At 41.0% G+C, this 26999-nt stretch overlaps 1 long non-coding RNA gene across 1 annotated transcript in view; it reads right to left on the bottom strand.

The window, feature by feature from the left end:
• Positions 1–1792: 1792 nt before the first annotated feature.
• The window catches only part of LOC132531214 (uncharacterized), a 120659-nt gene continuing 95452 nt past the window's right edge, over positions 1793–26999 (bottom strand). Inside the window, exons 6-13 of the long non-coding RNA XR_009544044.1 lie at positions 23970–24106; positions 22200–22450; positions 22063–22103; positions 20796–20858; positions 9432–13941; positions 8727–8897; positions 6656–6805; positions 1793–1988 (exon numbers count right to left, since the gene is read on the bottom strand). This is a non-coding gene — a long non-coding RNA (uncharacterized LOC132531214). The remainder of the gene's footprint in view (positions 1989–6655; positions 6806–8726; positions 8898–9431; positions 13942–20795; positions 20859–22062; positions 22104–22199; positions 22451–23969; positions 24107–26999) is intronic.

Below are 26999 nucleotides of genomic sequence, written 5' to 3'. Positions count from 1 at the left end.
CCATCCTGCCCCAACCAGACTCCATCTGTAGCACTGGGAGAGAGGTTACTGTTTTCCTCTTTGCTACTCCATCCCAAGCCTGACACAGACCCTTTCCTTAATTCCCCATGGCACAGCTGAAACCAGGCTGCAATTTGGGGTAGGACTTGATTGAAAGTTTAGTACAGGGTGTTAAAAACAAAATTCAGTGGAGTAAATTTGAAGATCTAACTGGCTTTATTCAACAATTCATGAAACGGGCAGCATCCCATCAAGCAAATAGAAAGGTATTCTGAGGAGCCGTACAAAATAAGAGAGTGTTATAGAAGTGGGCAGGGACAAGGAAAGAGCAGATTACCTCATCTTTCTTTGGGGAACAGAAGGAGTCTATCATGTGGATTACCTCACTAGTACAGACCTGGAAATTCCAGATGGACCGGTTTAAGATTACCTGGGAGGAGGTGAGGCTGCAATTAGGTTGGGTATTAAGTCTTGGTTTGCTGATGTGGGTCTTAGCACAAGTGACTCCATTTTGGACCTGTTGTCTCTTTTTAACCTGGTGAACATCTCAATGATTGCTGCTATGTTAGGTTGTGCTTAGAGCCCATGAATCCCAAATCTGGCCTCATGAGACTGGAGGCACTGTCTCCACGTGGCAAGGGCCAGTTCCTTCCCACTGCTGGGAGTCCCCTTCCACTAGGTCACACTGCCTTCTACAACATTTGCAAATACGTGAGTGCCTAATGCTTGGTCCAAACAACAAATGCTAAGGACATTCAGGTCCAGGTGGTCAAGGGTACCTTTACCATAAAGGTAAGAGCTGTTGCTACTTGAAAAATATAGAAATGAGCTAAAAGGTGATCCTGATATTAGGTAATGCAGCTACAACTACCTTTGAACAGAGGAACGTCCGCTTCGCAGGCTAAATAGCCAGAAAGTTTAGTCCGGGTAGAAACCGCCCTGGATTATGTCAAAAAGCCAGATTCTACAGCATGTTGACTTCACATTCAAGTGTAAAGTTAGGCTAGATTTTTTTTAAAATCAGGAATCCATAACAGGTCTTTTATTTTTGTCTGTTGAGGTTTAGATTTGCTTTTGAGGCAAAATACTAGAAAGAATGTGATGCAGAAGTAGTGGTCACTTTAACACAAGTCCACTCCTTCCTCCCCACCAGTTTCAGTGGAACATTCCATCCCCCAAAATTCCATTTGCTTTTGGTACCCACCCTTGGTTCCCCCACTATGTGGAGAAACCTAGCCATCCTGAGTTCTCAGTGTAATGAAACATCTTACTTGTGAGTTTTATATCAACAGGGAATCAATTACAGAACAACCTGTGTTCTACAACTTTTGTCAACCTGAACCTTTGTGAGCAAGGCACTGGCATTTCCTTGTCTATCGGTATTGAGCTAACTTTGTGGCATTAAATGGAGGCGATGATGGCGTTGTCACTGAGATGACAAGCAGGACTGTGGGCATGGCTCTTTCAGGGCCTCCACAGACCTACCGAACTCTGCCTACTTGGATGGTTTAAATGAATCAGTAATTTTGCTGAGGCTTTTAAAAAATGTTACCTTGGGCTTCCCTGGTGGTGCAGTGGTTGAGAGTCTGCCTGCCGATGCAGGGGACACGGGTTCGTGCCCCGGTTTGGGAGGATCCCACGTGCCGCGGAGCGGCTGGGCCCGTGAGCCATGGCCACTGCGCCTGTGCGTCTGGAGCCTGTGCTCCGCAACGGGAGAGGCCACAACAGTGAGAGGCCCGCGTACCGCAAAAAAAAAAAAAAAAATGTTACCTTATGTCACCTCCAATTATATTTCTTCCATGTTTATAAATACCACGTGAATTCATCTTATTGAAGAGAGGAGATGCGATGTAACAGTTAAGAACAAGGACTCTGGAGGCAAGTGGGTCAACTCTGTCGTGTTCTAGTTGCATGACCTGGGACAAGTCATTTCCTTTCTCTGAGCTGACTTTGCAAAACAGGGAGATAACTCCTTCCATCCAGGGCTGCTGAGAGATTTAAAGGTAAAACTGTATGAAGGTACTTCACAAAATGCCTGCCACAATGTCAATGCTCAAAAAGGGGTAGCTACTATTATTCTTGATTTTGTCTCATGTTTCAAGTTTCTTGGTGGAAGAATCATGACTATTTTTTTTCTTCCATTTGTACCCAACAAGATTGTTGATGGTGTTTGTGTCTATACCAGCATTATCTAATCACCAACATAAGTCATGGAAGCAGATGTTCTTGCTTCAGGTTTATTCCTCTCCATGCCCTGCTTGTGGGTGGGGTGGTCTCTCCCCTCTCCCCACTTATCTCATCCTCCACCCCTTTATCATCCACTTTCAGAATCAGGGTAGAAAATGTGGGCATACCACTACTAGTTTTTAGCACAGTTTTTTTAAAAAACATCTTTATTGGAGTATAATTGCTTTACAATGTTGTGTTAGTTTCTGCTGTATAACAAAGTGGATCAGCTATATGTATACATATATCCCCATATCTCCTCCCTGCGTCTCCCTCCCACCCTCCCTATCCCACCCCTCTAGGTGGTCACAAGGCACCGAGCTGATCTCCCTGTACTTTGTGGCTGCTTCCCACTAGCTATTTTACATTTGGTAGTGTATATATGTCAATGCCACTCTCACACTTTGTCCCAGCTTATCCTTCCCCCTCCCTGTGTACTCAAGTCCATTCTCTACGTCTGTGTCTTTATTCCTGTCCTGCCCCTATGTTCTTCAGAGCCATTAAAAAATTTTTTTTTACATTCCATATATATGTGTTAGCATATGGTATTTGTCTTTCTCTTTCTGACTTACTTCACTCTGGATGACAGACTCTAGGTTCATCCACCTCATTACAAATAACTCAGTTCTGTTCCTTTTCATGGCTGAGTATTATTCCATTGTATATATGTGCCACATCTTCTTTATCCATTCATCTGTCGATGGACACTTAGGTTGCTTCCATGTCCTTGCTATTGTAAATAATGCTTCAATGGACATTGTGGTACATGACTCTTTTTGAATTACGGTTTTCTCAGGGTATATGCCCAGTAGTGGCATTGCTGCGTCATATGGTAGTTCTATGCGTAGTTTTTTAAGGAACCTCCATATTGTTCTCCATAGTGGCTGTATCAATTTACATTCCCACCAACAGTGCAAGAGGGTTGCCTTTTCTCCACACCCTCTCCAGCATTTATTGTTTGTAGATTTTTTGATGGTGGCCATTCTGACTGGTGTGAGCTGATACCTCATTGTAGTTTTGATTTGCATTTCTCTAATGATTAATGATGTTGAGCATCCTTTTATGTGTTTGTTGGAGATCTGTATATCTTCTTTGGAGAAATGTCTATTTAGGTCTTCTGCCCATTTTTGGATTGGACTGTATTTTTTGGATATTGAGCTGCATGAGCTGCTTGTATATTTTGGAGATTAATCCTCTGTCAGTTACTTTGTTTGCAAATATTTTCTCCCATTCTGAGGGTTGTCTTTTGGTCTTCTTTATGGTTTCCTTTGCTGTGCAAAACTTTGAAGTTTCATTAGGTCCCATTTGTTTATTTTTGTTTTTATTTCTACTTCTCTAGGAGGTGGGTCAAAAAGGATCTTGCTTTGTGATTTATGTCAAAGAGTGTTCTGCCTAGGTTTTCCTCTAACAGTTTTATGGTGTCTGGCCTTACATTTAGGTCTTAATCCACTTTGAGTTTATTTTTGTGTATGGTGTTAGGGAGTGTTCTAATTTCATTCTTTTACATGTAGCTGTCCAGTTTTCCCAGCACCACGTATTGAAGAAGCTGTCTTTTCTCCATTGTATATTCTTGCCTCCTTTATCAAAGATAAGGTGACCATATGTGCGTGGGTTTACCTCTGGGCTTTCTATCCTGTTCCTGTTCCATTATCTATATTTCTGTTTTTGTGCCAGTACCATACTGTCTTGATTACTGTAGTTTTGTAGTATAGTCTGAAGTCAGGGAGCCTGATTCCTCCAGCTCTGTTTTTCTTTCTCAAGATTGCTTTGGCTATTCGGGGTCTTTTGTGCTTCCATACAAATTGTGTGAAGTTTTTTGTTTTAGTTCTGTGAAAAATGCCATTGATAGTTTGATAGGGATTACATTTAATCTGTAGATTGCTTTGGGTAGTAGAGTCATTTTCACAATGTTGATTCTTCCAATCCAAGAACATGGTATATCTCTCCATCTGTTTGTATCATCTCTAATTTCTTTCATCAGTGTCTTATAATTTTCTGCATACAGATCTTTTGTCTCCTTAGGTAGGTTTATTCCTAGGTATTTTATTCCTTTTGTTGCAATGGTAAATGGGAGTGTTTCCTTAATTTCTCTTTCAGATTTTTCATGATTAGTGTATAGGAATGCAAGAGATTTCTGTGCATTTACTTTACCAAATTCATTGATTAGCTCTAGTAGTTTTCTGGTAGCATCTTTAGGATTCTCTATGTATAGTATCATGTCATCTGTAAACAGTGACAGCTTTACTTCTTCTTTTCCCATGTGGATCCCTTTTATTTCTTTTTCTTCTCTGATTGCCATGGGTAAAACTTCCAAAACTATGTTGAAAAATAGTGGTGAGAGTGGACAACCTTGTCTTGTTCCTGATCTTAGTTGAAATGTTTTCAGTTTTTCACCATTGAGGATGATGTTTGCTGTGGGTTTGTCATATATGGCCTTTATTATGTTGAGGTAAGTTCCCTGCATGCCTACTTTCTGGAGGGTTTTTATCATAAATCGGTGTTGAATTTTGTCAAAAGCTTTTTCTGCATCTATTGAGATGATCATATGGTTTTTATCCTTCAGTTTGTTAATATGGTGTATCACATTGACTGATTTGTGTATATTGAAGAATCCTTGTATTCCTGGGATAAACCCCTGTTCATCATGGTGTACAATCCTTTTAATGTGCTATTGGATTCTGTTTGCTAGTATTTTGTTGAGGATTTTTGCATCTATGTTCATCAGTGATATGGGCCTGTAGTTTTCTTTTTTTTTGACATATTTGGTTTTGGTATCAGGGTGATGGTGGCCTTGTAGAATGAGTTTGGGAGTGTTCCTCCCTCTGCTATATTTTGGAAGAGTTTGAGAAGGATAGGTGTTAGCTCTTCTCTAAGTTTTTTATAGAATTCGCCTGTGAAGCCATCTGGTCCTGGGCTTTTGTTTGTTGGAAGATTTTTAATCACAGTTTCAATTTCAGTGCTTGTGATTGGTCTGTTTATATTTTCTATTTCTTCCTGGTTCAGTCTCAGAAGATTGTGCTTTTCTAAGAATTTGTCCATTTCTTCCAGGTTGTCCATTTTATTGGCATATAGTTACTTGTAGTAATCTCTCATGATCCTTTGTATTTCTGCAGTGTCAGTTGTTATATCTCCTTTTTCACTTCTAATTCTGTTGATTTGAGTCTTTACCTTTTGTTCTTGATGAGTCTGGCTAATGGTTTATCAATTTTGTTTATCTTCTCAAAGAACCAGCTTTTAGTTTTATTGATCTTTGCTACTGTTTCCTTTTTTCTTTTTCATTTATTTCTGATCTGATCTTTATGATTTCTTTCCTTCTGCTAACTTTGGGGTTTTTTTTTGGTTCTTCTTTCTCTAATTGCTTTAGGTGTAAGGTTAGGTTGTTTATTTGAGCTGTTTCTTGTTTCTTGAGGTAGGATTGTAGTGCTATAAACTTCCCTCTTAGAACTGCTTTTGCTGCATCCCATAGGTTTTGGTTCATCATGTTTTCATTGTTATTTGTTTCTAGGTATTTTCTGATTTCCTCTTTGATTTCTTCAGTGATCCCTTGGTTATTTGTTTCGTAGTGTATTGTTTAGCCTCTATGTGCTTGTATTTTTTAGTTTTTTTCCTTGATATCTAGTCTCATAGGGTTGTGGTCGGAAAAGATACTTGATATGATTTAAATTTTCTTAAATTTACCAAGGCTTGATTTGTGACCCAGGATATGATCTATCTGGGAGAATGTTCCATGAGCACTTGAGAAGAAAGTGTATTCTGTTGTTTTTGGATGGAATGTCCTATAAATATCAATTAAGTCCATCTTGTTTAATGTGTCATTTAAAGCTTGTGTTTTTCCTCATTTATTTTCCTTTTGGATGATCTGTCCATTGGTGAAAATGGGGTGTTAAAGTCCCCTACTATGATTGTGTTACTCTCTATTTCCCCTTTTATGGCTGTTAGTATTTGCCTTTTGTATTGAGGTGCTCCTATGTTGCATGCTTTTTAGCATAGTTTTAATCAAAAGACATTTTGCCTTTTGTATTGAGGTGCTCCTATATTGGGTGCATTTTAGCATAGTTTTAATCAAAAGACATTCCATATATTCCCTTAACACTAGGTGGTTTCTGTTTAAAAAACAAAACAAGACCCAGAATTATTTGTATATACCAAAAAACATATTTGGTAACTGGATTTAAAAAGTTTTTTCAACCAGTCATGCAATGTACACTTAATAGAACTCTGAGACTCTTTGAGAACAAAGTAGCAGGAATTGATGAAACATTTTACAGACTAAAAATTCCATTTAAGTCCTTGGTTTTGACCTGAGTGAATAAAGGGATAAGAATGCTGAATGGTCTACCCCCAAGAAGGGGGCCTGAAGCGGGGGAGGTCACCACCAGTGGGGTGTCACTGGCAGTTGACATGGCCTCAGCCACACTTCCTGACTCACCTGCAAGTGTCCCTTGGGCATCACTCAGGCTCTGGGGAAGCTCGCCTCCACCCTACACTCCTGCCTTGGCCATGCCTTCAGCCCAGCAATCCTTCCTCCCTTCCCGGGGAATTAACGCATTCATGACACCTATTAGAAGAGATGGTAGATCTGGAAAAGAAAACCAAAATGTGGTAGAGTGGGCAGAACACAGTTTGGGGAGTCATTGGCAAATCTAGCTTCAAGTCTGGGTTCTAATATGCTTTGGCTGTGAGCCTTTGAGTAAATCATTTAGCTTCTTGAGCCCAGTTACTTTATCTGTAAAACAGTGCTTCCATTTTTCATAATCAGATATTTATTGAGTACTTAGTAAGTGCCAGGCATTGTTCTAGGTACCCAGTGTGCCACAGAAGGGGGTTAGAGGATGTGGGTAAAGGGTGTGGGTACAGAGTCCAGTTTTAAAAATAGGTCAGACAGAGGCTCACTGAGAAGGTGACTTATGAGTGAACGTTTGAAGGAAGTGAGGGAGTGAGGCTTGAGGGCATCTGGGGGGAGAATGTTCCACGCAGAGAAGTAGCTAGTGCAAAGGCCCTGAGGTAGGAGGGAGCCTGTTGTGCTGGAAGAACAGTGGGGAGACCAGTGTGACTGAAGCTGGTGAGGAAAGCAGACAATAGTGCAGAGGGAAACAAGAGGGAGCTAAACTGTGTGCAGTTTTGTGGGTCACGGTGAGGACTTGGATTTTCACTGTGAGAGAGGATGGGAAGTCCTTGGAGAGTCATGAGCCAAGGACTTATGTTTTGGAAGGGTCACTCTGGCTGCTGTGTTGAGGATAGACTGTAGGTGGGCAGCGGTGTGAAGCAGGGACACAGGTTAGGAGGCTATTGCCTCAGGCGAGAGAGGATGGTGGTTTGGACCAAGGCATAGCTGTGGAGGTGGCTGGATTCTGGACATATCTTGAAAGCAGAACAGAGTTTGCTGATGGATTGGATTGAGCATGAGAGAAAGAAAATAGTTAAGGAGACCTCTGAGGGTTTTGGTATGAACAATTGGAAGAATTGTGTTGCCATTAATGGAGATGGGAAAGCTGGGGGAGGAACAGATTTGGGGTCGGGGGGAGATGGAGAATTGAGTGATAATGATAATATCTGCCCTGCCTCCCTCACGGGATTAAATGTGATGATTCATGGGTAATCTACCCTCCCAATATGCCTTACAGTTCCTAGTATTCAAAGACTCTCTCCCTTCCTATTCAGAGACCGTCTGTTCTATGGAGAGTTGCCTCTCTTCCACTCTCAGGTGGTTGCAGGTGGTGGTTGGGCTCCTAGCACATGGACTCTTGGATCTGACAAGTATTATCTGAGCTATATTTAGGTGGATATTTTAGGATGGGTCTTCACAAACGTGACTCAAGTATGACTTAGCAGTAGATACCTTTATTTCTCCCTAGCAGAATATTGTTTCTAATTTTTCTTTTATATAGCAACTGATGTTGCCATGCAGATCCCTTGGTTGCTATGAGATGGTAACAATACTCTGCCCCGCGATTGGTGGGGGCCTCCTAAGTGGTGTGGTTCTCGCTTGGGTGACTGACACTGAGCTGTTACTATGGTGAACTTTACAATTTCCTTTGATTGGTGCATTTTAGAAATAGGTCATCAGTGGAATTCATTACATTTTGTAAGTAAAAATGAAAAATAAGTATCATAACTTTTCCCCGTCTCCAACATGAAGGAAACGTGACACTTAATGACATAATGAATCGCTGTTGGATGACTTAGGAATCTTTTGAGAACCGAAGAGTGATGATAATCCCGTGCTAAATTTTGGTGGGAAATATTTTCCTTCCTGCTTTGAGTTGATTATTCAGAGTTAGGGACATCAGGCTGACCAGAGTTGGGGTGGGGTTGGGGAGATGTGCGTGGATTGAAATGTAAACTCCCTTCTTTCTGTGGGAATAAAGGTGATGCTGGGGGCCTGAGTGTGGAGGGCAGGAGGGATGTGGGCTTCAAGCAGTGCTGATTAATGCTGCATCTCAGGACCAAGTATTCTCGTGGTCTCAGGAGGGTGCTAAGACTTGGGTCATCAGACTCACCTCCAGAGAGGAAAGCCACTGAGTGCTCCTGGCTGGACATGGCTTGACACAGGGGTCTGAGAGTCCAAGCAGGGCTTGTGCTATAGCTGAATCCTCACTCCCATTCCCTCCCCAGCTTCACTCAGGTGGGTAGGCAGGTCCTGAAGGTTCAGTCTTCTGCTCGTCTTTGCCCTCAACAAATGGGAAAAGAGGGTAGAGGAATGAGTTTTAACCTTTCTGATTTTGTAACCTAACTTCCTCTCTACAAGAAAAAGTGGGAGAAAGCTGGAAGAACCTGGGAGGAAGGATGAATTATTTTAAGTACATCTGATCTACCTTTTTCCAACACTTGACTAACAGGTCCTGTTTGGAGTGATGGGTGGGGGAGTGGGGGTGGAGATGGGAATGAGGCTGTGTGGGAGGGAGAGAGTCAGGGAGCCCTCAAACAGAACATATAACAGATTAGGGTGCTAGGGCTAATATGTGACACCCAGAGCTGATAATTTCTAACACCTCCTTCCTACATGACAAAATTATTTTTGGTAATAATCACACAATGAAACCAATAATAATAGTCATTAAAGAAATTTTACTTTATGAAACTTTGTGCCATATCAATTAAAAAAATAAAATAAACATCACAATCTAAAAAAGGAAGAGTTAGGAAGTAATATTTTCAATTTCATTAATGTATTTTTGAAGAAAGAGATGAAAACTTAGACCTACCTATTGGTCTTTTACAGTAATGAATAATAATGTTACAGTGTCTGTTTTTGCAATTAACTTCTACAAATTTGTCAGTGACTTTGTCAAACTTGTTTTTCTTCCCATATTCATGATGTGTCGATCCACTTTTGATCAAAGAATACTTTTCATTAGAAATTTTAATTTTGGAAGGTTTCTTTCACATGAACAACAGTTTAAATAAATAGGAAGTCTTCAACATAAGGCTACATTTGGGAGAAATGCATAAAAATCCCATTTCACAATAAACCCCAGAAACTTTAAACACAATAAAAACTCCAAGTGGTCAAAGAGAATGACAGAATTGAAGTAACTCAAGTTCTGTTTGTCTTTACAATCACTGTGCTATCGTTATTTATTGTGAATCAATTGTTTGAATGCAGGAATTTGAAGGACAGACAGGCTGGACACTTGTGCCCAAAGCAAGCTTTCTTATGTACTCACTCTCAAAATAAATGCACAGAGTTAATTCTCTGAATCAACTTCCATGTAGAATATGTTTACTAAAGGAAAAGCAATAAAAATGTGCTAAACTGAAGCTTACATTTATGTTGTTAAAACTTAAGAGCAATTGTTTGGAAACTAGACCAACAAAAGATTTTTTTTTGGTGAAGAGAGAGCAGTTTATTACTGACATTGTTTAGAATTGCTTGCCATGGTGATAATAGAAAGCAGACTGGCTTTTTAGCTGGTTTTATTGTTGTTTTTTAAGTGTTCTCCAGGCCATGAACCCCTGGATGGGCCTCTGGGGTGGACCACTCCACCCGCCCCGGCACTGCACTGAAGTAGAATCGCTCTGATTGTGTCTTGCTGGAGCCAAAGCACAGTAAAAGGTGATGATGCAGGGAACTGAAGGAATGACAGACCCTGAGAGGCTGTTGGTCAGCAAATATCTGGTAAATTCTCTGACCCTGATACAACCAAATGGATTGTTTTTCACTTTTTACTCTCATAATAAAAGGAAAAAACAATCAAGCATCATAGCTTAAGTATCCTTCTTTCTCATAAAAACATTAGTGATTCCTGCAGCTTTGCGTGTTATTCATATAGCTCTTGTGTAGCCTGACATTTTCCCCTGAACCTTTTGCTATTTTATTCTATTCTGGGCCATTGTTTCTGACGCCTAATTTCACTGTGCACTGAACTCAGCACTGAATTTATTTTTACTAATAAAACATGTGACATGCTTTGCTGCGTCTTCAGAACTGGTTTAGTCATGGGGCAAAGGCATTGGACGTGTGAAGTTGCAGGAACCATTACGAGGGCTAGAATGATTGGTAAGGGAAGGAGGAAGAAAAAAATAGCAGAAGTCACGACTTAACCTTCTAGGTTTGCTATGTATGACACTCCCTTTTTTTCCTGTCACCGCATCAGACATATATTTAGATCCACCCTTATATTGATAGATGGTTTCCTGGGTAGGGCAATTTAAAAGTGCTCATGCCTGAACTTCTACCATTAGTTCTGTATATTCCTTTAGGTTAAATATTGTTTGCTCTCCACGGGCCTCTGGAAGGCAGCTACCTCTGGAGTGTAGGTACCTCTGGGAGGAGTAACACATCAAGTCTCTAACACTTTAGTATAAATGAATGTATTTGATTGCTCCTTCTGTTACCTGATTAGCAGGATATGCACCCTGGGTAACTAGAAAGTCATGGAGACACTTCTCAACTCAGCCCTGACAGCCTGGAATGTGTACGTTTGCTATAAGGAATTCCAAGTCCCTCTCTGAGAGTAAACAACAGAAAAAGGCCCACCCTGTTGATAAGAGGTCTGAAGGAACTTCATATGTAAAGAATAACATGTTTTCATTTCATTTCTCTCCCAAGAACCAGAACATCCTCCTAGCCTACAACACAGCCCCCCACTTTGCCCCAGGAGTGCTGGAGGCTTCGTGCCATCATTTGTGTCTCATTTTTATTCTACTCGCATATGTCTGGGGAGAGGGCCCTCTGAGATTTCTTCTTGGCTCTGCTTCAGGCTCCATAATAGCAATGGATCCGCGCTTCTTAATCCAGGGAAGGCAGGTGGCAGCAAGCCAAAATGGCCTCCATGGAGTGCGTTTGCAGGAGTGGCACTTTCAGCATGCATTAAAAAATCAGCAGCCGGGCAGGACAAAAGCCCAGACTGACAGCGTGCCCCTAAGAAGGGTGACTGCACCAAGGTTTAAAAAAGAAAGAAAGAAAAGCATTTTCCTTTCTATGGAATTGAGTTAATGTTCTGTGCCAGCTTTTGTTCCTAGAAGCATCGTGTGTGTGTGTGTGTGCGTGCACACAAGCCTGTGGACATGCGTGTGACTAGTTGCTCACACAGCTGCTACCTGAAAAATCACAGGCAAGTTGTAGGGATGATGCTAGAAAGTGTTAAGAAGGCAGCTGAGAGGATGCCCATCAAGGTTACCAAGAACAAATGAGGTAGGGCTTCCCTGGTGGCACAGTGGTTAAGAATCCGCCTGCCAATGCAGGGGACATGGGTTCGAGCCCTGGTCCGGGAAGGTCCCACATGCCGCGGAGCAACTAAGTCCGTGCGCCACAACTACTGAGCCTGCGCTCTAGAGCCCGCAAGCCACAACTACTGAGCCCACGTGGGACATCTATTGAAGCCCACATGCCTAGAGCCCATGCTCTGCCACAAGAGAAGCCACTGCAACAAGAAGCCCGTGCACCACAACGAAGAGTAGCCCCTGCTCACCGCAACTCGAGAAAGCCCGTGCGCAGCAACGAAGACCCAATGCAGCAAACAATAAATTAAAAAAAAAAAGAACAAATGAGGTGACCTTGACTTTGTTAATACTTTGTCTCCTCTCAAGGTTTAAAAATATATTTATGTCAATATATAACCCCAAAATGTTCATTAATTGCCTATTTGGGTGGTTCTGTTCATAATATGTATTTATCTCAAACATAAGTTGTTAATAGAAAGTATGAAAACTGCTCTACATGTGGAATAGGGTCCATTATTTTAGGGTTTAGAACCCCATATATAAATATGGTACCACACAAATTCACACTCTTTTTCATGAGCCATGGTCCTTCACTGTACATAGGTATTTTCCCAGGAATGTGTTTATAAGATAAATATTTTCAAATGAAATCATATTTTGCTTGCTCTAAAAAATGAAAATTCCTGTGACAAAACTTTCCTTTCTGAAAAGTATGAGTTAGGAATGAGGTCATTGGCCTGGTCATTTTTCCTCTGTGGGCTTGATTTTCTCATCTATGGAATCAGAGGTGAGGGCAATGAATGATTTCTAAGACTCCATCACAGCTTTATCCTTCTGTGTTCCAAAACTGTTTTTAGTGTAAACAATCACCCCATAATTTGTCCATCATCTTTTTAAATCCAGAATTTTGACTCTGGGCTGCCTTACTTAAGGTTCACCTGAACTGGTACTAACAGGTTGTCTGAATTCGTTATTCCTTTCCATTATTCTTTTGGGATGAAGTGGAATGAGTCATAAGTGAGGAGGTTATAAAAGCACACACAGATCAACAGGAAGACAGAGACAGGAACGGGTAGCAAGACACGTCAGCATTTTCCCCCAGACAGCTTGAAAGCAAAAGCAAAGGCCCCATTGTTTGCTCACAGCTTTTGTACACTGACCTGTCAGAGTGGGACACCCGGCCACAGAGCATAGCCAGGAGCATTTCGTGGAAGCCGGCAGGCTTCAAATGCAAGCAGCTGCCCTGCGGGTGTCTGCAGGAGAGGAAAGTCTGGGAACTGTATGAATTACAGGAAGTGAGTCTTAGGTAGGACTCCTCCCACCTTTACCCTATTTGACAATTTCTTGAAATTCTCTCCATACCAAAAATGCCTTGAAAGAGGTTTTTTTTCCTTAGTATTTCCAGTTTGGGAAATTAAAACCCTCTTCCTTGGTGATAGTAAAAATTCAGTAATTTTGCACCATTGGTGGCTTTTTGGTGATATAAATCCATTCTTCTGGAAATGGCCTATTGGCTAAGAATATTTATTAACATATTTTGAAGGAAATTGACAGTGAAATATGATCTGCCTCTAGATCATCACACAAATTACTCAATTTGTAGATATATAACTACACCATTTACAGAAAAGAATAACTTGATTTACCTTAACAGCCATTCTCTGAGCACCTATTCTTTGTCCAGTAGTGTGCTAGGGGTGAAGTGATCAAACCTTGCTTGCTGTATTTTAATATTCCTGGATGCCCTCCACCTATGGACCGAATTTTATGTTCCCCATAATTCATATGTTGAAAGCCTACCCCCACAATGTGATAGTATTAGAAGGTGGGGCCTTTGGGGGGTAATTAGAATTAGATGAGGTCATATGGATGGAGCCCTCAGGAATGGGATTAGTGCCTTTGTAACAGTCATGAGAGAGCTTGCCTCCTCTCTCTGCTCACCACCATGTGAGGTTACAAGGAAAAGATGACAGTCTGCAATCCAGAAGAGGACCCTCACCAGGACCTGACCATGCCAGCATCCTGATGTCAGACTTCCAGGCTTCAGAACTGTGAGAAATAAATTTCTACTGTTTATAAGCATCCTAGTCTATATACTTAGCTATAGCAGCCTTAACTAAGACACTCTCTGTTAATATGTTCCAGAACTACATATTTATCTATTTTTCCTACCTCGGATTTTGTGACGTGCAATAGCACATCAATAAATTCTAGTTTATCTCTGGTTGGTTACAAAGCAGCAACCTTGACAAAATTCTCTGTTCTGCATTTTGACTGTATTCCAGTCAGTTATTTTCTAGTAATGGTTGTTTTCTAATATAGTCTTCAATTCATAGTATGCAGCTAGATTAGTTGAACACCACTGGCTTGTCTATCGGATAGTTTTAGCACAATTATTATGGCAGCTGCTGTCATCACAGAAAGGGGAGTAGAGTTTACTCTCCCATTGGTGACTGTATTTATACATAATATCAAAAGGCTGTTTTTTGTAAAATCATTTTAAAAAACCACAACCCTCTTATAAATTGTTTTCACAAACTCTTATGTCATCAGAAAACATACTTTGGTTATATTTTACCTAATCTTGGCTGAATGGATGCAGGTAAATACAAGAAAGGCAATCTAACCTGGAGTAGGATATACTCCTGAAAGCACAGTAAAATGTCAAAGTTCTCTAGATACCTCATTACTCGTGAAAAGTTGATGGTAAGGGATCTAGGGCCACTATCTGCACCATATAATATTATGTCATAAAAAAGATAACTACACCCCAAACCTTATAACAAAAGAATGAAAACCCAAATCTGAATTATGGAAGAAAATAGAGATTTAAAGGGAGGGGTGTAGAAAAGGTGATAGGATTCACAGAAAGATAGACAAAATGAAAAGGCAGAGACTATGTACCAGATGAAGGAACAAGATAAAACCCCAGAAAAACAAACTAAGTGAAGTGGAGATAGGCAACCTTTCAGAAAAAGAATTCAGAATAGTGATAGTGAAGACAATCCAGGACCTCAGAAAAAGAATGGAGGCAAAGATTGAGAAGATGCAAGAAAAGTTTAACAAAGACCTAGAAGAATTAAAGAACAAACACCTAGAAGAATTAAAGAACAAACAAATAGAGATTAACAATACAATAACTGAAATGAAAAATACACTAGAAGGAATAAATAGCAGAATAATGGAGGCAGAAGAATGGATAAGTGACCTGGAAGACAAAATGGTGGAATTCACTGCCATGGAACAGAATAAAGAAAAAAGAATGAAAAGAAATGAAGACAGTCAATAGACCTCTGGAACAACATTAAACACACCAACCTTCACATTACAGGGGTCCCAGAAGGAAAAGAGAGAGAGAACGGACCCGAGAAAATATTTGAGATTATAGTCAAAAATTTCCCTAACATGGGAAAGGAAATAATAGCCACCCAAGTCCAGGAAGCGCAGAGAGTCCCAGGCAGGAGAAACATGCCAAGACACATAGTAATCAAACTGACAAAAATTAAAGACAAAGAAATATTATTAAAAGCAACAAGGCAAAAACGACAAATAACATACAAGAGAACTCCCATAAGGTTAACAGTAGATTTCTCAGCAGAAAGTCTACAAACCAGAAGGGAGTGGCAAGATATAGTTAAAGTAATGAAAGGGAAGAACGTACAACCAAGATTACTCAACCCAGCAAGGATCTCATTCACATTTGACAGAGAAATCAAAAGCTTTACAGACAAGCAAAACCTAAGAGAATTCAGCACCACCAAACCAGCTCTAAATGCTAAAGGAACTTCTCTGAGTGGGAAACACAAGAGAAGAAAAGAACCAGACCTACTAGAAAATGGACTTGAGGATATGGGGAGGGGGAAGGGTAAGCTGTAACAAAGTGAGAGAGTGGCATGGACATATATACACTACCAAACGTAAAATAGATAGCTAGTGGGAAGCAGCTGCACAGCACAGGGAGATCAGCTCCGTGCTTTGTGACCACCTAGAGGGGTGGGATAGGGAGGGTGGGAAGGAGGGAGATGCAAGAGGGAAGAGATATGGGAACATATGTATATGTATAACTGATTCACTTTGTTATAAAGCAGAAACTAACACACCATTGTAAAGCAATTATACTCCAATAAAGATGTTAAAAAAAAGAAAAAGAAAAGGACCTACAAAAACAAACCCAAAACAATTAAGAAAATGGTAATAGGAACATACATATCAATAATCACCTTAAATGTGAATGGATTAAATGCTCCAACCAAAAGTCACAGGTTCTCTGAATAGATACAAAAACAAGACCTATATATATGCTGTCTACAAGAGACCCACTTCAGACCTAGGGACACATACAGACTGAAAGTGAGGGGATGGAAAAAGATATTCCATGCAAATGGAAATCAAAAGAAAGCTGGAGTAGCAATACTCATATCACATAAAATAGACTTTAAAATAAAGAATGTTACAAGAGACAAGGAAGGACACTACATAATGATCAAGGGATCAATCCAAGAAGACATAACAATTATAAATATATATGCACCCAACACAGGAGCACTTCAATACCTAAGGCAACTGCTAACAGCTATAAAAGAGGAAATCTACAGTAACACAATAATACTGGGGGACTTTAACACCTCACTTACACCAATGGACACATCATCCAGGCAGAAAATTAATAAGGAAACACAGCTTTAAATGACACAATAGACCAGATAGATTTAACTGATATTTACAGGACATTGCATCCAAAAACAGAAGATTACACTTTCTTCTTAAGTGCACACAGAACATTCTCCAGGATAGATCACATCTTGGGTCACAGATCAAGACTCAGTAAATTTAAGAATATTGAAATCATACCAAGCATCTTTTCCGAACAAAACACTATGAGATTAGAAATAAAGTACAGGGGGAAAAGAATGTATAAAACACAAACACATGGAGGCTAAATAATACGTTACTAAATAACCAAGAGATCACTGAAGAAATCAAAGAGGAAATCAAAAAATACCTGGAAACAAATGACAATGAAAACACGACGATCCAAAACCTATGGGATGCAGCAAAAGCAGTTCTAAGAGGGAAGTTTATAGCTATACAAGCCTACCTCAAGAAACAAGAAAAATCTCAAATAAACAATCTAACCTTACACCTAAAGGAACCAGAGAAAGAGGAACAAACAGAACCCAAAGTTAGTAGAAGGAAAGAAATCATAAAGATCAGAGCAGAAATAAATGAAATAGAAACAAAACAATAGTAAAGATCAATAAAACTAAAAGCTGGTTCTTTGAGAAGATCAACAACATTGATAAACCTTTAGCCAGATTCATCAAGAAAGAGAGGGAGAGGACTCAAATCGATAAAATTAGAAATGAAAAACGAGAAGTTACATCGGACACCACAGAAATATAAAGTATCCTAAGAGACTACTACAAGCAACTCTATGCCAATAAAATGGACAACCGGGAAGAAATGGACACATTCTTAGAAAGGTATAACCTTCCAAGACTGAAACAGGAAGACACAGAAAATATGAACAGACCAATCACAAGTAATGAAATTGAAACTGTGATTAAAAATCTTCCAAAAAACTAGAGTCCAGGACCAGATGGCTGCACAGGTGAATTCTATCAAACATTTAGAGAAGAGCTAACACCCATACTTCTCAAACTCTTGCAAAAAATTGCAGAAGAAGAAACACTCCCAAACTCATTCTATGAGGCCACCATCACCCTGATATCAAAACCAGACAAAGATACTACAAAAAAAGCAAATTACAGACTAATATCACTGATGAAGATAGATGCAAAAATCCTCAACAAAATACTAGCAAACAGAGTCCAACAACACGTTAAAAGGATCATACACCATGATCAAGTGGGATTTATCCCAGGGACACAAGGATTCTTCAGTATACACAAATCAATCAAAGTGATACACCATATTAACAAACTGAAGAATAAAAACAATATGATCATCTCAATAGATGCAGAAAAAGCTTTTGACAAAATTCAACACCTATTTATGATAAAAAAAACTCTCCAGAAAGTGGACATAGAGGAACCTACCTCAACATAATAAAGGCCATATATGACAAACCCACAGCAAACATCATTCTCAATGGTGAAAAACTGAAACCGTTTCCTCTAAGAACAGGAACAAGACAAGGATGTCCACTCTTGCCACTATTATTCAACATAGCTTTGAAAGTCCTAGCCACAGCAATCAGAGAAGAAAAAGAAATAAAAGGAATAGAAATTGGAAAAGAAGAAGTAAAACTGTCACTATTTGCAGATGACATGATATTAGACATAGAGAATCCTAAAGATGCCACCAGAAAACTACTAGAGCTAATCATTGAATTTGGTAAAGTTGCAGGATACAAAATTAATGCACAGAAAACTCTTTCATTCCTATACACTAACAACGAAAGATCAGAAAGAGAAATGAAGGAAACACTCCCATTTACCATTGCAACAAAAAGAATAACCTAGGAATAAACCTACCTAGGGAGACAAAAGACCTGTATTCAGAAAACTGTAAGACACTGTTGAAAGAAATTAAAGATGATACCAACAGATGGAAAGATATACCATGTTCTTGGATTGGAAGAATCAATACTGTGAAAATGACTATACTACGCAATGCAATCTACAGATTCAATGCAATCTCTATCAAACTACCAGTGGCATTTTTTACAGAACTAGAAAAAAAAATCTTAAAATTTGTAAGGAAATACAAAAGACCCCGAATAGCCAAAGCAATCTTGAGGGTAAAAAACAGAGCTGGAGGAATCAGACTCCCTGACTTCAGACTATACTACAAAGCTACAGTAATCAAGACAATATGGTACTGGCACAAAACCAGAAATATAGATCAATGGAACAAGATAGAAAGCCCAGAGATAAACCCATGCACTTATGGTCAACTAATCTATGACAAAGGAGGCAAGGAGAGCCAATGCAGAAAAGACAGTCTCTTCAATAAGTGGTGCTAGGAAAACTGGACAACTACATGTAAAAGAATGAAATTAGAACACTCCCTAACACCATACACAAAAATAAACTCAAAATGGATTCGAGACCTAAATAAGACTGGACACTGTAAAACTCTTAGAGGAAAACATAGGAAGAACACTCTTTGACATAAATCACAGTAAGATATTTTTTGACCCACCTCCTAGAGTAATGGAAATAAAAACAAAAATAAACACATGGGACCTAATGAAACTTAAAAGCTTTTGCACAGTAAAGGAAACTATAAACAAGACAAAAAGACAACCCTCAGAATGGGAGTAAGTATTTGCAAATGGATCAATGGACAAAGGATTAATCTCTAAAATATATAAACAGCTCATGCAGCTCAATATTAAAAAAACAAACAACCCAATCCAAAAATGGGCAGAAGACCTAAATAGACATTTCTCCAAAGAAGACATACAGATGGCCAAGAGGCACATGAAAAGCTGCTCAACATCACTAATTATTAGAGAAATGCAAATCAAAACTACAATGAGGTATCACCTCACACCAGTTAGAATGGGCATCATCAGAAAATCTATAAACAACAAATGCTGGAGAGGGTGTGGAGAAAAGGGTACCTCCTTGCACTGTTGGTGGGAATGTAAATTGATACAGCCACTATGGAGAACAGTATGGAGGTTCCTTCAAAAACTAAAAATAGAATTACCTTATAGCCAGCAATCCCACTACTGGGCATATACCCAGAGAAAACCGCAATTCAAACAGACACATCTACCCCAATGTTCATTGCAGCACTATTCATAATAGCCAGGTCATGGAAGCAACCTAAATGCCCATCGACAGACGAATGGATAAAGAAGATGTGGTACGTATATACAATGGAATATTACTCAGCCGTAAAACGGAACGAAATTGGGTCATTTGTAGAGATGTGGATGGACCTAGAGACTAACATACAGAGTGCAGTGACTCAGAAAGAGAAAAACAAATATCATATATTAACGCATATATGTGGAATGTAGAAAAATGGTACAGATGAACCGGTTTGCAAGGCAGAAATAGAGACACAGGTGTAGAGAACAAATGTATGGACACCAAGGGGGGAAAGTGGGGGGTGGGCGGTTGGTGGTGGCGGGGAAAAAAAAAAAGAAAAGGTGATGGCAAGTTGAAACATACTCACTTGCTCAACCATTTTTATGTGGACCATGGTGGTAGCAGTTATCAGAACAAGACTGGAAATGATTTCAGCACCCCTTTTGGCACACTGTATAAGTGCAAGGCAAGGCACCTTTAAATTTAATGTGTTCATGTGGTACATATTTATACACAGTGGAATATTACTCAGCCATAAAAAGGAATGGAACTGTGCCATTTGCAGAGACGTGGATGGACCTAGAGACTGTCATACAGAGTGAAGTAAACCAGAAAGAGGAAAACAAATATCGTATAATATCACTTATATGTGGAATCTAGAAAAACAGTAGAGATGAACTTATTTGCAAAACAGAAATACAGTCACAGATGTAGAGAACAAACGTGTGGTTACCAAGGCGGGGAAGTGGGGGTGGGATGAACTGGAAGATTGGGACTGACATATATACACAACTATGTATAAAACAGATAACTAATGAGAACCTACTGTATAGCACAGGGAACTCTATTCAATGCTCTGTGGTGACCTAAATGGGAAGGAAATCGAAAAAAGAGTGGATATATGTATATATATGACTGATTTACTTTGCTGTACAGCAAGAAACTAGCACAACATTGCAAAGCAACTATACTCCAATAAAAATTAATTTTAAAAAATTGAATGTGTTCAGTGTAAATTGAAACTTTTAGTCTGAGGATTCATTCCTACATGAAGAAGAGTAGCTTCCAGCTCACTTTCCTCCTGCTTTCTTAGTAGCTGCACCCTGAGTTGCTTACCGGTCCTTCCCAGGGTTAGGTGGAGCTGCCTTTTTGCTCTTGGATCCATTCTTCCTTCAAATCCTATGAAAACACAATGCAACGGAGGATTGTGAGCTCTTGCTGCCTTTGATCTCTGAGCAAGGAAAGGTGAGTGTATATGATTAATGAGCTCAGCTGGACTTTGCCCAGTGGCCTAGAGGATGATATGGGCTCCCAAGAACATTTAGAGGAGGAATGGGGAGAGACCCAGGATGTTCTGATGGCAGCTGGTGTCTTGGAAATGTGTAGTCTTGGAGGAGATGTCCTAGCCCAGCAGGGTTGCCTGCCTTGGTGTGACAGAGACATGCTGAAGGGGGTGGCCACCCATCCACTCACAAAGAATAATTACACCCTTCTGCTAGCTGTGTGTTCCCTCCAGTTCAAGGAAGTTTCCATTCAGTGAGGCAGCACTTAAATTAATGGGAGAAATGGACTTGAGTGGGATACAGAGAGGGGCTTAGCTAAGAGGGAGGACCAGGTAAGGGAGATGAGCTGGACTGGGACCAGCTCTAGTTCTCCAGCTCAGAAAGACTGTCCTCACTACCCAAACCATACTAAGTTTAGACTGTAACTGGCACCTTCTTGGTAAACTGTGCAGTGTTTATGGTCCCGTATGGATTCAGTTCTTCTCAGTAAGGTTATCTTTCTTTTGAGAAACATCCCCTCTTGGTGAAGGGAGCTCTCTGAACTGTGTGGGCCCAGGATGGTTGTACCAGCTGTGCCTGGGCAATGATGCCTTTTCTGGGTGAGGGACTCGAGCAGGGGCTGGATCTAGCCCACTCAGCTTGCTGAGCTGAGGCCTGGCCCAGGGCTGAGTCAGCTGAGGGAAGGAACACCTTTGTATAATTGGCCTGCCATTTTCTAGTTTGCACAAAGCCCCGCTGAAGTGCTAGTGCTATATGAGCCCCGTCCCAGGAGGGTCCAGGAGCCGTGTGGGATGACATCCTGGTGCTCACCTTGGGCAGCTCATAGGCACATCTGAATGAAGCCTCTACCTCTTTAGGCTGCCACTTACCACTCTTGTACCGGAAGAGTGACAAAACCGTGACCTTCAAGACTTCCACAAACGACTGCACTAGTCTCACTGCTCTTGACGAGGCCCCCGGTTTCCTCCAGCATGAGCTCAGAGAATAAACCCCTACCCTGAGAGGACTCTGAAGACCTGACTTTTTCTTCTGAATCCACCTTCAACAGCTGTTTGATCCAAAGTGAGTCATTTAACCCTTCACATCCTTCATTTCCTTACCTGTAAAAAGGGGATGACAATTTTCATGTCAAAGGATTGTCCTGAGGATTAAACAAGAGAATGTTTAGGAGAACATTTTGGGATGTAATATACTGAACAAACGAATGTTAGGAGTGACCATCAATCCCGTGCATCACCTTGAGATGGGAAACCAGATGCTCTGTTTCCATTTGGTACAGCGGCCACTTCAAAGTCTCATGAAGTCTGCCTAATAATGCCAGTGAGAATCGAGCCCCTCTGTTCTGGAAGAAAGGCTGCACCATGAGCTCGCTGTTGCTGCTTTCTTGGAGGAGACTTCTTTATAGATAAATAACACCGCTCATGGGAACTTCAGAGAGAAAATCTTCGGTGTGCCATAAAGAAGATTTATTTTTGTGAAGTTAGATATCTGTGAAAAGTAAAAAGGCAAAAGATTAGGGGACAACCGAAGTCAGGAATCTGACTCTCTTTAACTGGACCTCAGAATGTTTTTGTTAGTCTTTAAGTGATAAGAAAAAACATTTGAGTCAGGCGGAGACAAATTATAATCTCTTGGGTTGTGTGTTTTCCTCTCCACAATGCCAGCTGCAGCAGTCCCAAACTGCTTTCAGACCGACCTCGCTTTCAAGTCTTTCTCCAAACAATTGTAACCCTTTATCAAAATCCTCAGTAGGTGGTCCCACAACTGGGTTGATGGGCAGGTGGAATAGATAGTAACTGAACTTAAGAAATGCCCCTACCCCAAAGTATCTCCTGAGTATCCCACTGCCGATGAGTAAAAGCCTGCTATTAGCCATTACTTTCTTTAAATTAAGAAGTTACCTCCTATTAAAATCCAAGTAATGGATCTCTTCTCCTGGAGAAGTAACATATTAAAACTGTAATACCTTAGTGCGAGGGACTTGATTCAGGGGCTAGCAGACTTTTTCTATAAAGGATCAAATAGTAAATATTTTAAGCTTTGTGGGCTGTAGGGTCTCTGTTGGAGCTACTCAACTCTTGTCATTGTAAGGCAGAGGCAGCCATTGAGGTAAGGAATAAGCATGGCCGGGTTTCTATAAAATTTCATTTACAAAAACAAGAGATGGGCTCCATTTGGCCTGACGGCTGTTGTTTCCAACCCCTGACTTAATTGAATCCTTTTGAAAGGAGCAACCAGCTGAGAGCAGGGGAAGGAGGACCTGACACCTGGCGTGGGGGAAGGGAGGTGACCAGAAGGGTGGGAAAATGTAGGACAAAGAGCCACAGGGAGAGATGGGCCCTATAAGCCAAACTTCATAAGAGTTAGTCCTGTTTAGCCATTTTTGACATTTTTTTTCTGGTCGAAATAATTTGACTCAGTCAGTTTGTTTACTACATATATTTTTACAATTTTTTATTTGGTGGAAGGGTAATACTCATTTTAATTGTATTTAGTATATCATTCTTACTTAGTGTATCAATTCAATAGTCACAGGACGGGGCTTCCCTGGTGGCGCAGTGGTTGAGAATCTGCCAGCAAATGCAGGGGACACAGGTTCGAGCCCTGGTCTGGGAGGATCCCACATGCCGCGGAGCAACTAGGCCCGTGAGCCACAACTACTGAGCCTGCGCGTCTGGAGCTTGTGCTCCGCAACAGGAGAGGCCACAACAGTGAGAGGCCCACGCACCGCAATGAAGAGTGGCCCCCGCTCGCCGCCACTAGAGAAAGCCCTCGCACAGAAACGAAGACCCAACACAGCCAAAAATAAATAAATAAATTTATAAAAAAAAAAAATAGTCACAGGACAAGGCAGTTCCCATTCTACCATTTAACAGCTTAGAATACTATTCACATGTCATGAAAATTGCTGAACATTGAAAGGGAAACACCTTTGATTCTCAGACTGTATTATGCTCCCTCTCCCCTTCCTCTGTTTGCGTTGAACACTTTTTGACACTTGAATTACCTTATGGGTGGTTTGAGAAGTGAATGGTGTTCTGATTTTCTTGAAGCTGTGCATGAAAGAAGCTTTTTTCAAACAGTATTTTCTTTCAGGATCAGTGGAAGCTGATACATGGTGCTTAGTCTTAGCTGTGACGTGTTCTTGAAGGAAAAAGAGAATTATTTATAAGCCTTTTCAAGCCTCATTCAGGTGTCAGTGGGCACGTGGGGAAAAGCACACGGTATCTACAGAGCTGGCACAGCTGACTCACGCCATGCAGGGCGTGAGCTTGGGTGGTATTCCAGGAGCGGGGTAGGATTTGACTACGACATGACTCCTCTTTGCCAGTTCCTTCTGTGTCAGACAGTGCAACATGGAAGATGACAAATTTAGAATTAGCAATGGAGCCTGCAGCTGTGGACCAGGCAAGTGAGAATCATAACCACAGCCTCTGAGAAGACTACAGCTGACCACTGGGGTGGGGAGAGGAAGGGCAGTGGGTTGTTAAATTGGTGCCTGCATGTCACTCTGAGACATGCTGGCTTCTCTCCATTGTTGGGAATAGGCCCAATGCCTTGGAGACAGTCTAATTATCTTTTTATACATTCATAAAGAAGTTTATTTTTGGTAAAGTCACTCAAACTGGAATCGACTTGATTGGTTTATATTGGAAAAGTAATTTGGGGCTTATCATCCAAATTACATTAAAAATGCTGAAATGCATTCTAGCTATTACCTAATCTAGCAGAGGAGAGATGGAATACCATCTTTATCAGGGAGATGGAATACCATCCAAATTATAGGGCTTGTGTATATTTTGTGTCCCTAAGTATGACCCAGTAAGGGAAAAACTGCTTTTAAAAGGGGACTGTTAACATGCACTAGATGGTTTATAGTGAACTGGTTTCCTCCTTCTGCAGAATATTGTCAGAGATCTGAATGCAGAAAGGACAAAAAGCCCTCATCATCTGTGCAGTGCACAGCCAGCCCTGGAGGAGAGGGTGGTACTGCACGTGCATCAGTTCGGGTGCCTCCAGAGAAACAGAACCAGTAGTGCGGATGCCCACGTGCATGCTGCCCTCCCCCACCACACACACACAGAGTCAATTCTCGTTATTCATGGTAGTTATGTCCCATAAAGTCCCCACAAACACTGCATTAGGAAATACTGAGCCACTGTTCCTAGGGGAAATACAGGGTTAGGTTCCTGTGAGCCTCTGGTCACATTCTCCTCAACCGATTAAAATATAACCTTGTTTTATCTGTATTTCTGTTTAAAGACACCTTACTTAATATACACTGTTGATTCATTAACATTGAACTCACAGCCAACAGCACTATAACTGATGTCTGAATGAAGCATATTTCCTCACAAGGCAAATCACAGCCTTCTGGCATTAAGAACACTAGACGGCACTTTAGCAAGATGCTTAGGAGCCACTGTAAACAGCAAAATCGCCAACAAAAAGCACAAAAATATGAAAATCATGGCGCTACATAGACCACGTAAAGGACACTTGTTTACAGTCTGAGAGCTGAACAAGAAGTTGGAGTCACGTTGTTCGACCTCAGCTGGAAAAACAGTTGCATCAGGTGACAAATTTTTCACCACTCTACACGTGTCCAGGAATAACTGTGGAAGCACTGTGAGTGTTAATTTGGCATTATAATAAAGTTTAGCAAGTAGGCAAATTCACAAATAGAGAATCTGTGAATAATGAGGATCAAATGTATACGGAACAAGATTTATTTAAAGCAAATAGCTTCCATGATTGTGGGGAATGGCAAGTCTGTGGTCTGTGGGGTGGAGCAGCTGGCTGGAGACTCTCTGGCAGGAGCTGAAGCTGCACTTAACAGGTGGAATTTCTACCTCAGAGAAACCTCTTTTGCTCTTAAGGCCTTTCAAGTGATTGGATGAGGCACCCAGACTGTCAAGACCTTTACTTAACATCAGCTGATTGTAGATGTCAACAGCATCTACAAAATACCTTCACAACACCACCTAAACTAGTGTTTAATTGAACAACAGGGTGCTATCGTATAGCCAAGTTCATACATTAAGCACCCAATTTAGAGCCCAGGAAAATGGCCCTGGAGGAAATCTTCCCTTTTCATTATCCTAGTACGAGAGAGCAACAGCTCATAAACCCCACCCTCTGCCTGGGTAAGCATTTGTTCAACGTACTTTGACGACTTCCACTCTGCAGAGGGACCTCAGTCAGAGCACTGACCACAGTGGGTAGGAGTGATGAGGATCTTTTATTTGAGGTGTTAAAAAGGGACAGAGATTTTTAAGCTTTTCCCTCTGATTCACCAAATATAACCCATCTTTGTTTCTAATTTGCTAATTTTCTTATGTCCATTGATCAGGCTCTTTCTGCTCTGAGCCTCAGCCAGCAGCCAGTTGCTCAGCCCCTGCCCTGGAATGCATGAGAGGGCTTGGACTGCTCCCAGCCTCTGCGCTGCTGTGTCCTGTCAGCAGTTTTGTTGGGCAAGAGTGGTGCTATTGCCCAATCTCCAGGCTTCCCGGTTCCTCTAGGGCCCATGATGGTTAGGAGAAAAGGAGGAGGGACCCTGCCCTGTGCTGTAGCCCCTGTATTCCATGTGATGCATAAACCAGCAGCATTGGCATCACCTGAGAACTCGTTAGAACTGCAGAGCCCCAGACTTACTGAATCAGAATCTGCATTTTTAGCCAGGTTCCAGGCGATTCATATGTAAAGATCGCAAGCATGCTCTAGGTAGCTATGTGGAGCCTACAGTCCTTCAACCCTCAATGTTTAGGTCTTGAATCCTGACCCATCTTTCCACCTATTTTGAATCAGATATTCCAGAACAACCCTGCTCCACCTGGCGCTGGTGGATGGACACCTCCACCCTGCTTTCCACAACTGGAAGCCCTTGAATAATCCCCCTGCCAAAGCTGGCCTGCATTTTTTCTTCGCCTGGTTGTGCATGACTCTGTTCTCAGCGCCTGCCCAGGAGCACTACTTCTGCCCCATCCTGCCCTCTGATCCTGCCAGCTCCCCGCCCCCTGAACTCCTGTCACGTTCT

The sequence above is a fragment of the Lagenorhynchus albirostris genome, chromosome 13 (genome assembly GCF_949774975.1).
Source record: "Lagenorhynchus albirostris chromosome 13, mLagAlb1.1, whole genome shotgun sequence".
NCBI lineage: Eukaryota > Metazoa > Chordata > Mammalia > Artiodactyla > Delphinidae > Lagenorhynchus > Lagenorhynchus albirostris.
This window is presented reverse-complemented; position numbering and strand designations above follow the sequence as displayed.